Raw genomic sequence first — 14190 nt, 5'->3', positions numbered from 1 at the left:
CTCACCTTTCCAAGCAAGGGCTTACAAAGCCAACAGCCCCCATCTCTGGGTTATCCACAGTCTCCCAACAGGAAAACAAATGTAAGCCAGTTTTCTGAAAAGACAAAGATAATTTCTCATCCATCCTGTTTTTTAGGCATCATGGAAATTTTTTTTTTTAAATGACATTACAAACCACTTCTCACCATTCTGCTCTATGCTACAAGCAGGAATAGCAGCTTTTTGAGAAACATTCATAGAAATAATAAATCACAAAGGAATGAAAGAACTGGAAATAAAAGAAACCATGAAGAAAAATATTACAGAAGGAACAAAAAACCTCCCAAGTTTCCTACTTACCTGATTTCCCAGCCACAAGCTGTCATTGCTCCCCAACCCCCCCCATCCCAAGGTCTGCATCTTAACCAGCTGAAAGCTATTAAATAGTCAGAGAATTAGCTTTGGACCCATGTGTATATTAGAACATCTGAGGGGAAATTAGGCAAATAATCACTTTCTATTCAGAAGCCTAACTCAATTTTAATATTAGAAGAGTGCTACTTACTTCCAGTCCCACCAGTTTTCCCAGAATCTCTACCCCATTAAACCTGCTTGGCGAGATATTGACTGACACCACATTTCCCCAATGAAATGCAAGTTAAGAATCACTTGATCATCAGCATTCTTTGGCAGACTGCTCCTGAGAGCATTTTGCAGCCTGCTAACGAGTCGAGGAGCTGATTAATGCTTCCTTAGGTATTACATATGCCTGATCTATACTGGTAACCCCTTCCTGGGGACACGTGGCTGCGAAGTCCCACCTGGAGAACTCAATGTTCCACACAGATTGCTCAATCCCCCTGTTCCTTCTTTTCACTCCTGTTTAAGTGCTCCGGCAGGTCAATTCTGTCAGTCTGCAATCTTTTGCATCTGCCAAAGATCAGTATCGGTGGAATAGTAAACTTCACAGAAGGTGATTCTAAATAGCATTATTTTGGGGTTTTCTCACAATAACATTACAAAATAGCCAAGCCAGTTATTTCTGTTGAGGAACAACACATCTGCAAATCATGGAGCACTGGCAAAAAGAAATGTCAATACAAAAGCCTTAGGAATATATTTATATGAAATCATGTTACATTTAAAGACAGCCAGAAATGCCCTTTTTTAATGCAAACTTCATAGAATATTAATCCCTCCTGGTCCAAACTTGTGTACACTAAGGATTTCACCTTATTAATTACTTCCACTTCTTGAAATCAAGTACAGCTAGCAAAGTTTATGCTGTGCTGTGTGTGCATAGCCCCCAGGCAAAAGACAAAATAAAGTCTGCTGTGGAATATGTGTTTATTAAATGCACGAAAGATTAACAAACTCTGTTTCTAGAAATCCAGAGATGTCAAATTCCAGAGCCAGAAACATAAGATAAGACCCTGGAAACTGCAACGGATATGGCCAGAAAAATGTTAATACTAACAAAGTGCTGCTATAACACATTTTTTGTTGGGCAACAAGTTAAAAGCACATTAACACAGATGACATTCACCAGACAGTCACAGTCACTGCACAAAGAGAAGACTATTCTGTTGTTTTTGGAATATCTGACTACGTATACTAGGCAATGGATTCATTCCAGTGCTAAGTTACAGCCACATGACACCAAGTCACACACACTTACCTTGAAGCAAAAAGAAATGGGGAGGTTAAAACCACTGTGGCACTTCACAGCTGTTGTCTGAAAAACAGGCTGCATAGGTACTTTTATACTCCTGTCCCTCCTGTATTGTGGACATTTTGGGGTTGAGTTCAGATATTTCTGGAGAGTGCAACATTGCCCTACGGTTATAAAGTGCAATTGTGACAGAAGAAGAAGAAGAAAAAAATACATAAAATATTCAAGTAGTATCTCCCTTAGCTTAAGTTCACTTCCTACCCATAGCTCTGAGTTCCACCCAAGTTTCCCTTGCGTTCAGAGATGTTGAGTAAAGACACACTGTATTTACAGAAGGAAGGTGGAAAGCTGGAACAAGCTGGAAATTAAACCAAGAGGAAGATATTTTGCTAGTTTGTGTGCAAACCAGAAGCTGGTGAGCCACTGTCTGAGTGGAATGAAAAGCCACATTTAGGACTCATTCCTAGCTAGTAAATAATACATCAGAATCCCTCCATTTTGCCTCACAGAATAAAACACAAATGTGACTTGTTTATGTCATTGTACTGTCCTCGTTCTAACACTTTTGTGGGTACTAGAACTTACCTTTAGTAACCTGTAAGCAGAGCTGTATCTTCAAATATATGTGACCACATGTATCACAGTGTTCTAGAAGTTCACGAACATACTCATCAACACAAACCAACTCATTTGACTCCTCATTTGTAAAATCGTTAATCACGAACTTGCGTGTGAATCAGATATGCCCAGTAAAACCAGTATAGTTCATCTGCATCTCCAAAAGCTCAATTTGCATGGACAGCCATTGCAAACACGCAGATCCGTTTGGCACACACCACTGCATACCTGCACATGCTCCCTCAGCCCTGCTGTATTTTCAGAATCTGATCCTATGAGTCTATCTATTCCCTCAGATGAACACCTTTTTTTATAAGCACACACTTTCATGCTGGCTGGCATTCTTCTGTTTTCTGATGCCTGTAGCAAGATGCCCATAACTTCCAACTGATTTTTTTTAAATCCATTTTCACACACAATAATTGGAGTTCTGAATGCTCGACTGACCTGTGGAACCGCCTTGAAAAAAAACAGAGGGTGGCCACAGAATTGCCACATACAGAAACAATATTTGGAAATGCAACTCTACTTGTTTTGCCCATACTACAGTGATTTCTAGAACTCTCAATTACCAGGACTTAAAACATTAATAAGCCACAAATATCCATTTCCTCTGGCTTTCCACTTGTGAGGCTGAGATAGGAAAGCAAATATTTAAGGAACAATGACAGAGAGAGTACATTTTTAAGATTACTCTAAAAACAGTAGATGTACAAAAATAAACAAGGTTATATCATTTTATATTTTCAACAAAAAAGCTATTCACAAAGTATGGAGGAAAAAAGAAGAATGTATTTTATTCCTCCCCTCATGGGGCTTTAAAATATACACATTGCAGGCTCTGCGAATTTTCAAGAGGAGTAATGTGGCACATAAGCAGCAGTAACACACAGAGCCTCAGAGTATTTCCCGAGCTCATCTCCAAGCAGACACTGCAGCGTAAAGATTGCGCTTTGAGCTTCCCACATAAGATGCACAGAACACTGAGGCGTTATCTGAAAAGTCTGACCCCACAACAAATGCAGTGGGGAAGAAAGCTAAATTATCAAAACTTTATTTCGGCATCGGATGCTCACCAGGGTGTTTCGTGCATCTGACTTAACCAGCTGCCAGCTAAGCAAAATGTTTCTGATACTGTTTGTCCAACACTGAACTCACAAGAGGGTGAACTGTGAATATTCTGTGAAGCTCTTTTGATTAAATCACTTAATATTTTTGTAATAGCATTTCTGCAAAGTGCTTCCATTTACCCAAATGTAAATGTTGCTTAAACAGAAATGGGAATACATGATATGTATGAAGAAAAATAAACAAACATATAGGACCTAACCAGCCTCCTTCTTTTTGAAGTCTTTTTATGCTTAGGAGACGACAAACCCTTTTAGAATATTCAATATTTAACATCCACCACTTAGTCCTAGGTTTTGCTTCTGTCATATTTGAAAGAAAACAAAATGCCATTTTCCAAGGGCTAGAGCAGTAGCACTGCACTCAATATTAATCACTATCCATAACAAGAAATCCCTCCTCTCTTTTTCTATCCAGACCTTCTCTGTCACCTCTGGCTTTTTTTTTTTTTCTTCCCAGGCTGAGAATCCGTGTCAGCTTTTGCTGGCTCCAGTATCAGCACAGTTTGCTCCTCACCCACCGCAGCACCCTGGGATGTGTGGATGGGAAGAATGGATTTCAGCCTCTTGGCCAGTTGACTCCCTCTTCAAAGTACCATCTGATATACTTACTTTTCTTCATGTTATCTCTAAGGTTCAAGATTCAGCAACAAAACCCGGATCCCTCGCATTCCGAGTGACAACCAGGATGAAACAGAGCAGAAAGTTAGTAAAAATGTAATTGTTCTCAATAGCAAAGAACAAGTCCAGAGAAGAACAGGTAAGATTGTCTTTGTAACAGATCTCATCAAATATGGGCACTCCACAAAAACAAAGAAGCATGAAAAAGGATAAAAATTCCTCCCTCTACATACCCAAGGGATAAATATCAGTGAGGCGATAGCGTTTGATCTAAGAAATATCATGACTACAGGGATACAGCCAAGGCATCATGAAAAAATCAGATGGCTTATATCCACCAGAGGCCTTTGAAAAGCTTCAGCATCTTTTCCAGTTCTGTTTCCAGTTCAAGGCCACTTCCTCGTGCTGATGACACGTTCCTCTAGGAAGAGTTTTCATTGACATATTGACCATCCAGACAGAGACCCTCATTGAGAGGGAAAAACTACAGCTGCTTCTTATTACTGCCACTTCCATCACAAATACTGGACAGAAAGAACAAGCTGAATAACTCTACAGAAAATAATCTAATGGCTGCAAAGAAATTACAAGGTGAAAATGGGTCAATGGTGTTTATTTATTTTGACAGCAGCGCTGCACTTTATGGGGATCAAAGACAAATGTAACGCAGGTCTCAGCTGTATGCAGCACCCAGCCTTGGAATGCAGTGCCTTGAAGAGGTGAACCTGACACAGAGTATGTACAGAGAACCAGCAAGAACCAGCAAATGTTCAGCAAACAGCCTAGAAGGAAGGGCTGAAGAAAAACAGGATAGCCTGATAAATGCACAAACTCTGTAAGAACCTTTCTAAAGTGTTGAAAAAAACAAAAACACAACAAAACAAAACAAAACAAACACAACAAAACCAAAACACAGACACACATACAAAAAAAACACACAACAAAAACCCCCCAAAACCAACCAACCAAAACCCACAAAACCACAATAAAAATAGGCACACACAAACACCCAAACCCTGTTTTTTTTTTTCCCCCCTGTTCCTGACCTCTATGAGAATAAATGAGCTTACACTGCAGGAAGAGTCGGGTTAGACATTACAACTAGCAAGGACAGCATACTCATGAGTCAATGTTTGATTATTTCATATTCTGTCATTATTTGTTTGTTTTACTATAATGTCTATAAAGCGTAGCCACTGAGTCATGGCAAATCCTGGGACAGGATAAACATGTGACAGAAATTCCACAATGGGCACAAAAAAGAAATGTAAGAGGCAAGAGCAGAATAGACAGGGAGGCCCAGAGAAATCGTGAGAGCACTGACAGAACTAACAGCCCCCAAACAACAAAAAACTATAAAGACTTTTGCAGTCATTATAGTAAAGGAAAATTAAGGGTTGTTGAGGAGAAGGGGTTGTTTATGGGATACTCCTATGAAAATGATGGTTTAAATGCAACAAGCAGACAAGGGAGGATGGCACACTGCATCAGGAAACATGGGTGACTAAGGTGAGGTGATGAGAAATAAGGCAGTGGGGGATCCAAGATCAGGAAAAATACTCCCTGTTGACAGCAGGAGAGCAGAGCACAGGAAAGGGATAAAATGTCAAAGCATCATCCTGGGCAACGCCCTCCGCAGCATCACTTGGCTTTGCACCCCTTTGGATGTTGTAGAATGACCAGTGTAAATAGATTTAAGAAAAATCAGACATCATAACCTCTTCTGCTCTGAGATAAGGCTCTGTTTTTGACTTGAACATCATCACAACCTCAAATAATCTATCATCTGCAAATGGATGTTACAACACCACATCTCAAGACAGAATGGATGACCAGACCATTTACTGAATTTAGTTGTAGTATTATCTGTTAATCCCCAACATTCACCAGACTTGCCCACATTAAACCCAAATACTTTCTTGTTTTCCAGGGAACTGTTTTCACCTGCAATTTTATGAAAGGCTGAGGCACCACTAAAACCTCAAGTAGCAGAATGGGGTGTATACCACTAAACTTTAAAATGCATTACATTGATCTGGAGGGCTGTGAGCAAGACAATCACATCACCATTTATATACTCCTACACAATTAAAGCAAAATCTTTTGTTCAGATCACAGAACTCAGCTGCATCAATTGAATTGCTCTGATTGAACTAACTGAATTTCAGTTGCTCAAGTCTGGTTTTGAACAGTTTTGTGTGACATTCAAAAGACAGAAGACTTCCTTTATAAATGGGAGTATGTGCGGGGAGGGACCACAGATGATTTGGCCATTACCCAGAAAATAACAAATGTGTGACGCGTGTCAGTGGAGCAGTGTACTGAATTTGAGCTTTTGGCAGAGGCCGCCATCTACATGGGGGTGCATGAAGCACTTCTGATGACTTAGGGTTCCCTTTCCATGAGGAGGTAGGGACCCTCATTCTATTATCTCAATAAAAATGAACATGAGTTGTCCAAGTCCTCCTTCACTCTCTAGCTACTGTTGTGTTAGCAGACACAAATGGACTTGAACTGCAGCGGCACAGCACAGAATGCATGGGCTTACTTGTAAAACTCCTGCTTTTGCCGCCCAGAAACACCACATGCACCTCGGAGGGAAAACACCACAATGCAGCCAGAGGATTAGGATTCTCAATTCTTTACAGAAAAACATTTGTTTAATTACATTTTAATTAAATGCCAGGCTAGCTCTCATGGCTGATGTCTACCAGCAGCTTCTGTACAAACTTTCCGATTGTTCTTTATTTTCACTATTGTCACTGCAAAAGCTGAACTGTAAGTGGCTTATGAGGCCAAACCAAAGCGCTCATGAGGCCAATGGCAACAATTCCGTTAACTCAATGAGCCAGGTCACCACATCCAGTGTGCACTCAACCTCCTGGTCAGCACCAACTCACACCTATTCCAACACATCACCTCCATTTAAGGTGTAGGCACACAAGAATCCTGCTTTCTAACTTTCTAAAAAGGCCCATCTACTTTAACATTAATTTGGTTTTGATAATAGCTTCTACACTATGGAATTTACTTCTTTCCTCCTTCACTCTGTCTCTGAATAAAGGAAGTATGCACATAATCTAGCACAAATCTTCAATTTCTTATATTAACTTTTCATTTTCTTCCTCTGCATTTTAAAAGTAGCTGCAGTTATTTTTATAACTGGGCATAAAAACCAGTAGAAGATGCACCTGAAGACACACCTGCGTGTCTAAGCAGCACCAAGTCCCTCTGGGCAGGCAGGAAGGGGAATTCTGCTGGGTCATGGTTTGTAAATCCTGATCTCTCTGGATTTCCCTTTTGTATCCTTTCACCACCTGTAGTTGACCTCAGAGTTTAACAACAGAATTATTTATGTAATTGAGGGGAAAAAAAATATGATGGATGTATAATGCACCATACCTTTACATTAGGCAGGAAAATTAATATGTAACAAAAAAAAGCAGAGAAACCGAAGGATTATTAAACTCTATTAACCTACTTTGGAGACTGAAGACCTAATTGTTGAGGAAAACCACTCAGGGATGAGCTGATCTTCTACACCAGCTGAAACCGTAGTTTTTACTCTAGAACTAGAACTACTTCAGTTTCATTCGCTTTGAAAGATTAAAGTTTTTAAAATAATCTGTTTTCACTCTGCTTTCTGTGTTGGAAAGAGGTTTGAAGATGGCACAGGAAAAAACATTAAACTACAACTTTCAGGCCTGAGGTTTTCATTGTTTTAAAAAAGCAAAAACAAAACCAACAAACCCACAACCTCCAGGCAAAAATAAATTTTGTGGAGAATCTTAATTTTTAATGGCATTTTCAAAAACGCCATGTGAGTCTCATTCCATAAACTGATCTATAACAAAGAAAATATGCAATATAGCTGCCCCCAAAAAGGTCTTTTTCTTTGGTCTGAGCCCCAATGCACACATATACGTGCCAGATGTGTAAGCTACAGAAATACATTAACTACTATGGCTCTGTGTGCGGTCAGGAGGTGCCTTCAAGGAGTACAGGGAGTCTCACTCTACAGTAGAGCTCAGTCCTGCAGTAGGGCTTTTGTAAGACTTGTGCCTGAATTTAAGTCTGTAGGAATGGTACCACTGCACTCAGGAGACGCTTACAGAGCATTTTTTATGGAACAACTAACAATCTCATGATAACTTCATATACTGGAACTTCTGATCCCCTCCTTTACCTTTTTCCTGAATCAAACCACAAAAGCCTTTGCTCAAGAATGCCGAACAAGCTGTAGGAGGAAAGTGCTTCAGAAATAGGAGGTGGAAATGACAGAAGTGAAGCAACCAGCAGATGAGAGGCTGAGAAGAACCAACCTGGAGATTTTTTTGAAGAGGACAAGGAAGACTGAACGAAATTAGGAAGGTTGCGTGTGTGCACCTATGTGCTGCTGATACTCAGAACAGGTGGGAAAGAAGCAAAGGATTCTCTGAAATAGCACAGAATTATTTCTACCGCATAGACAAAATTTTATGATCCGCTAATGCAGATGTTTGGGCTGGGCAGGTCAATAGACTGCGCTGCCTGGAAGAGGCAGAGTTCCTGAATTCCTGCCCCAGCTCTGACACTAGACTGATGCATGACCTCTGGTGAGTCACTTCAACAATTTGAAGTGGAAATTGCACTTACTAAATGCTAGAACAGTGAGTTTTGATGACACGTTAGAGAAAATAACGTTTTGGGGTATTTCAGAAGGCTTCCACTTCCCCGTAAAACCTTTTTTCATTTGTACTAGTATTGATATTAGAAGGAATCCTGTGTCTAGCAGAACATTCCTTATCCCTCATCCGTCCAAATTTTTCCAAGAGTTCCTCACTCTAAATTACCTATGGTATATGACCTATGGTTTAAGGAATGGCAAATAGAAAGTATTATCACACAGAGAAGTAGAAAGGTCCTATTTATTACAATACTGAAACAAATAAACTTATTACTGAAATAAAACCTTGTGTAATGAAATGCAAAAATAGAAGATATATGTTTAAGGGTTGTTTTTTTCTTGCGTGAATTCAACAGGTTTTACTCTTTATCGAAGTAACTCAGTCTCTGCCCTTTCACTATTATTTACAGAAACGACAAACCAAAATCTTACCACCTACAATTTCAAAATTTTAGCCCAGCCTGAACACTTCAGAAAGCCCTGTGAAGCTTGGGCATCAGTTTGAAGCCCAGCAGAAATGGTTCCGTCCGCTGGGTTGAAGTTGGCAAATGGAACAAGATATCGCAGTCCTACAGCACCCATCTTTATTACTTACACTACGACCAGTAAAGCATTGGACATGACAGATTTTTTTTAGTACTGGCAGAAGTTACTACGGCAGCTGCACCGGTAATTACGCCAGTAACGATGTCCCATGAATCACATTCCTCTCCAAGTCCCTTGCCCAAGAACTGTCCTCACTTCTGTCTTCGCCACTTAAACTGTCAGACCTAAACGCTCCCCCATCCACGGCAGCAAGGTCTGTACAATATGCTTTTTCTACAGCAGGTGCTTCTTATTTTGAGTGCAAGAAAGAAATGCACTCTGTTCTTCTGAAGTACTTCTGCTCAATAAAAACCTAATCATTCTGTGAAGTATAAAACTACAAGTACATTTCCTTTTTCTCCCCCTGAAAAGAGCACAACCGGTCAAATACTCCCAAAAGTTCTTGTAAAGTCCTAGTGGAACAGTAAGGCTGCGGTACCTTCAAGTACATTCACAATGCTGGTGCACAGGCCTTGTGAAAACCCAACATAATGTTCTGTTGCTTTAGGTTACTCAGACAAACTGCCATTAAAAAACAAAACAAACAAAAAAATCCAAACATACAAACAAAAAAACCCCACAACACCAAAAAACTAACCAAACAAAAAACCCCACCACCTTTCTATTTATCCAAACACGCACAGGTTTGACAAGTATCTCCAAATTTTCTATCTTAATTAGTCTTCCAAGTGTTTCTTGTCATCCTCAGGAATGGCTAAATCAATCCTGCAAACTCATTTTAACAAATTTCATTTTATACAGTTTTATTTTGACATCATCATTAACTGTATTTCCCACCAAAATACATTAACATGTATTTTCAGCTTTGAATTTTGGTTTGTTGCCTTCTTTAACTTTTTGTACTAAAAACTGTCATGTTTCTTTCCTACCTCTGATTTTTTGTTTTATTCTGCTAGAATATATGCAGTGCATCCCCAGGTGAAACAAACCTCCAAAACTCATCTAAATCCTGTCCTAAAAGCATGCCAACTACACCAACATTTAGGCACAAAATAAAACAACAAATTTGACAAACAGGACTTGGGCGACAAGGACAGGTGGGAGGAAGTGGTGCACTGCAGAAGACTTGTAAAAACTATTTAAACTATTTTTAAAACTGGTGTACACATTATGGAAGGTTTACAAGCATATATATTGATCAGTCTATTCCCACAGACCAGCATAACTAACAAAACAAGGGAATGGATATTTTACAGAATTATGTATTTCTAGGCTCTGCTGGTATGCCTGATATTGGGCAAATAAGAAGGGAAACAGCATCCTACACTCAACTCTGGAAAAAAAAGCCAGTTTTGAGACATACCAAAAGTATTCACCTCTTCTTCTCCTAATTTGCTAACTTAAAAGAGCTGCTTCCCATTCCATCCATTGCTTCAAATAATCTTTCTTCATTTCTCCTCTGAGCTTCCCAGTTGAGTATCAATCTCTCACTTGAAACACTGCTAGAAAACAGAATATTGTGACACAAATGTAAATTATTTGCAAGCAATTAATGCAGAAACCAATAGGAATCACTCATAAGCCAGAGCAATTATACACCGCTCCCAGAAGCAAGCACTGAAAACCATACTTTTTTTGAACTTGCCTACTCTCTCAAAGAGCTGATTACATTTAAAAAATGTGAAAATAGCAGCAGACAAGAACCCTGCTGGGTTTAGACTTGACCAGTTTACACCTTGCCAACCACTTCTGGGAGAGATTTAAACTGAACAACAGGCAGAAGAAATAGCACCAACATCCAAGCCTCTCACAACGGCCATAAGCTCCAGAGACAACATCTTGAGATCTTCTTCTGTCTTTTTTTTTTTTTAATTCTTCCTGGAGCATTCCCCTGTTGTTTTTAAGAGCTTCACACTGTAAGTTTGTGTTGACAGAAAATTTGTATAGTTTCCCAACATTCATTTTTGTCCCTTTCCCACAGAATTCCTGGATACCAGCAACTAATGCTGTTCTAAATCCCCCCCTAATGACCAACATTCTAGCTACACTGGGGGGTGGGAAAGTTAAGGGAGGGAAGAGGAACAATTTAAGAACATAATTTTCTCTTTCCAGTTACCATATCTACATGTAGAGAAATTACTGCAGAAGATGTTACAGAAAACATGAAGGAATGCATTGTCTAGATGCAGCAGGGACAAACAAGATCCCAGCACATTTACAAAGGCGTATTATAAGCCACAAAACACAATCGGCAGCTCATTTTAGCAAACGCTCAGCTACCCAGGCATTTTACAGACGTAGAACACGGGAGGATCTCATACATGATCCATGTGCTTAATGTATGGCAGCACTTCACTAGAAACTTGTGTTAATGTAAGGCTGCAGTATTCATGTAAAAAAAAAAAAAAAAAAGAGAAACATGGAGAACCACCCTTAACAAAACATAAACAAAATGAAATAACATAATTGACCAAACAGCAATTACAGTAAATAGGTGTTAAGGCTAGATCAAAAAAGAAAACCTGAGAGATAATCATCTAGAAGTGCATGAAAACCAAACTCAGGCTCAGCAACAGCTGAAGAGTTTCTACAGTGGGTGTTTAGATCAGCTTCAACACACAAACCTGTATTTATTATTTCCTTTTCATATAATTAACAACCGATTACTTTGACCAATGAAGAAACTGGACAAATATGTGAACCATGTACAAAAATCACACATTAACTGTAGCAATCACAGGAATTACAATATGAACTACTTTGTACTTGAGCTTTAAAAAACAGAACATATAGATAAGAACGGAGAATATTTTGATCTCTTCTTTGATCTGGGAGACCGACCAGGGATCTTCCAGAGCAGTTTCCCATCACTGTAAGCAGAGCTCAGACCAGTTTTGCTGTTCTGCTCTGCTAAGGACTGCAGCAAGACAGGATTCCATATACTGTCAGTACGCAGCATTTCTAAACAATGACATCTAGAGCAGATAGTTGACAGCTTTATTCACAGAAACACATCATAAAAATTCCTCAGCTGAGACTTAGGATTGCTTCATCGAAATGTAACAGCTTCTTCCTCTACTACAAAGATAACAAAACCAGATCCTTTGTTTAAGTGGCATAATCATATCCATCTTTAAAGCTGATTTACTTTGGTTTTGTATCCTGAAAGTATTAGTCAGTTTTTTGTCGCTGTTTAAGAAAACCTGTACTCTGTAAAGATGTTATTTATTTACCGTTGTGATAGGACACAGAGATACATGGCCCGTGGAACAGTTCCACTCATTTTTAGTCCTCTGGACAGGTCTCAAGACTTCTCAAACCCTTGCAATACAAGCAGCATGCACATGAATAGGGCAGAGGGGAAACCAACACTTTTAAACATTTCATTTTGGCTTGGAACTTTGATTAAGTTTGACCCAATAGTTTGGAGAGGGTATTCTACACAACTTTATGCAATTAGAACACACAACACAATTTGTCTGAGAAAACAAAGGAAAAACTATCTCTGTATCCTCTGAAACTTTTTTCTAATATTATGTTTGTTTAGTTAATACTTATAGACACTTTGTGTCCGTGGTAAAAGTTCTTTTCCAAAGGTCTTCACCCGTGCCATGAAAACAAATTCCAGACCAAACTTCCTTTGTGAAGCCTCAGCCCAGGGGCCACCTTTGTTCACACCTGTGAAGGAGAATTTAAAACAGAGCTAAAATAAAATTCACCCTAATCCGGAAGTCCTAAATGATTTGTAAAGTTTATATTCTAAAACTATTGCAGTAACTCCTATTATGTTGAAACCAGTGCCATGCAACAAAAAATAAAATGACTTGTCCATGCCACAGACGGAACCAAAATCCAGCGACTCTAACAGCTCAACCATGAGACCCTAAACCATCTCAAAAACATTAACCTATTGCAGAACATAAGCGATATCATACTGTAAGTTACACTTTTTACCTGAGGCTGGATCCAGCACGGCCCTTCTCCCAGCTCACACACTCTCAACAGATCTTGCGTTTAGTTGTCAACTGCATTCCTTAGAGTTTATCCACAAATGTTGCAGGTAAAAGAAGTATCTCCATCCTGTACTGCAAAATATTTTGACAAGACAGTTTTCCAGCAATTCTCACCTTTTTGTTGATACTGAATAAGAAATGTTTCAAACAACTCTTCAGGGTTTTTACAGCCCTGCCTTTTCTAACCTGAGGTGCAGGCAAGGTTAACAAGTCCACCCCAACTCCAGTGACTGCACAAACGGACAAGCCAAAATCTCATTAACCAAATGAGACACATTTTACCTACCACTGAAACCCAATGAAAACGGTCTCGTATGTTTGCTAAAAGCAGTCACAAGTACACGGAGACAAGCACGGGGGTTTGTCACCGCCGGAGGATCCAATACCTGATGCAGACGGCAAGCCCTGCCAGGACATATTTGGCACCTCGTTTCAGAAGCCTGCCTGGCAGAGGACAGAGAACATACCTCCCATTGGCAACACAGACCCTGCCCCACCGCTTCATCCAACAACTGGACACTAACAACAGCAAAAGGCTACCCAGAGACTGCTCGGCTGCAGGCGACACCCCATCCAGAGCAGCTTTCAAGAACGGGAATCCACCGGCCCGGGATCTCTGTCCTCCCTCTCCCTGCCCGGAGCCCTCAGCAGCTCCTTCACCCACGGGCGGGCCCGAGCGCCGCCGCCCCGCGCTGACCAACTGCCCTCCGTCCGGCGCCAAGCGGCACCGACACCCTGCGCGCTCTGCCGTCGGGGCGACCCCGCAGAGCGCGGGCAGGGCCCGCGGGGCTCCCGAAAGGTCAGAGCTGCTCGACTCCGCTTCGCCTCCCGTCCCCTCCCCTCCCGGCCAGGGCCGCGCTGAGGAGATCGGCGCCCCACCCCCGCGCGCCGGTCCGCCCGCCCGCCTCGCGCTCTCCCCGCCCCCCGCCGCCGCCGGCCCGCGCGCCA

At 40.7% G+C, this 14190-nt stretch overlaps 1 protein-coding gene across 13 annotated transcripts in view; it reads right to left on the bottom strand.

The window, feature by feature from the left end:
* The window catches only part of NOX5 (NADPH oxidase 5), a 46406-nt gene that overhangs the window by 32036 nt on the left and 180 nt on the right, over positions 1-14190 (bottom strand). For 7 of the 13 annotated variants that reach the window (XR_010475438.1, XR_010475437.1, XR_010475444.1 and 4 more), the window contains exons 1-2: positions 13184-13933; positions 6-12907 (exon numbers count right to left, since the gene is read on the bottom strand). The gene's annotated coding sequence lies outside the window, so the exon portion shown is untranslated. Of the gene's footprint in view, positions 1-5; positions 12908-13183; positions 13934-14190 lie in introns of those variants that run through there. The other 6 variants (XR_010475442.1, XR_010475439.1, XR_010475443.1 and 3 more) reach the window with 4 other exon arrangements.

The sequence above is a fragment of the Columba livia genome, chromosome 11 (genome assembly GCF_036013475.1).
Source record: "Columba livia isolate bColLiv1 breed racing homer chromosome 11, bColLiv1.pat.W.v2, whole genome shotgun sequence".
Lineage (NCBI taxonomy): Eukaryota > Metazoa > Chordata > Aves > Columbiformes > Columbidae > Columba > Columba livia.
This window is presented reverse-complemented; position numbering and strand designations above follow the sequence as displayed.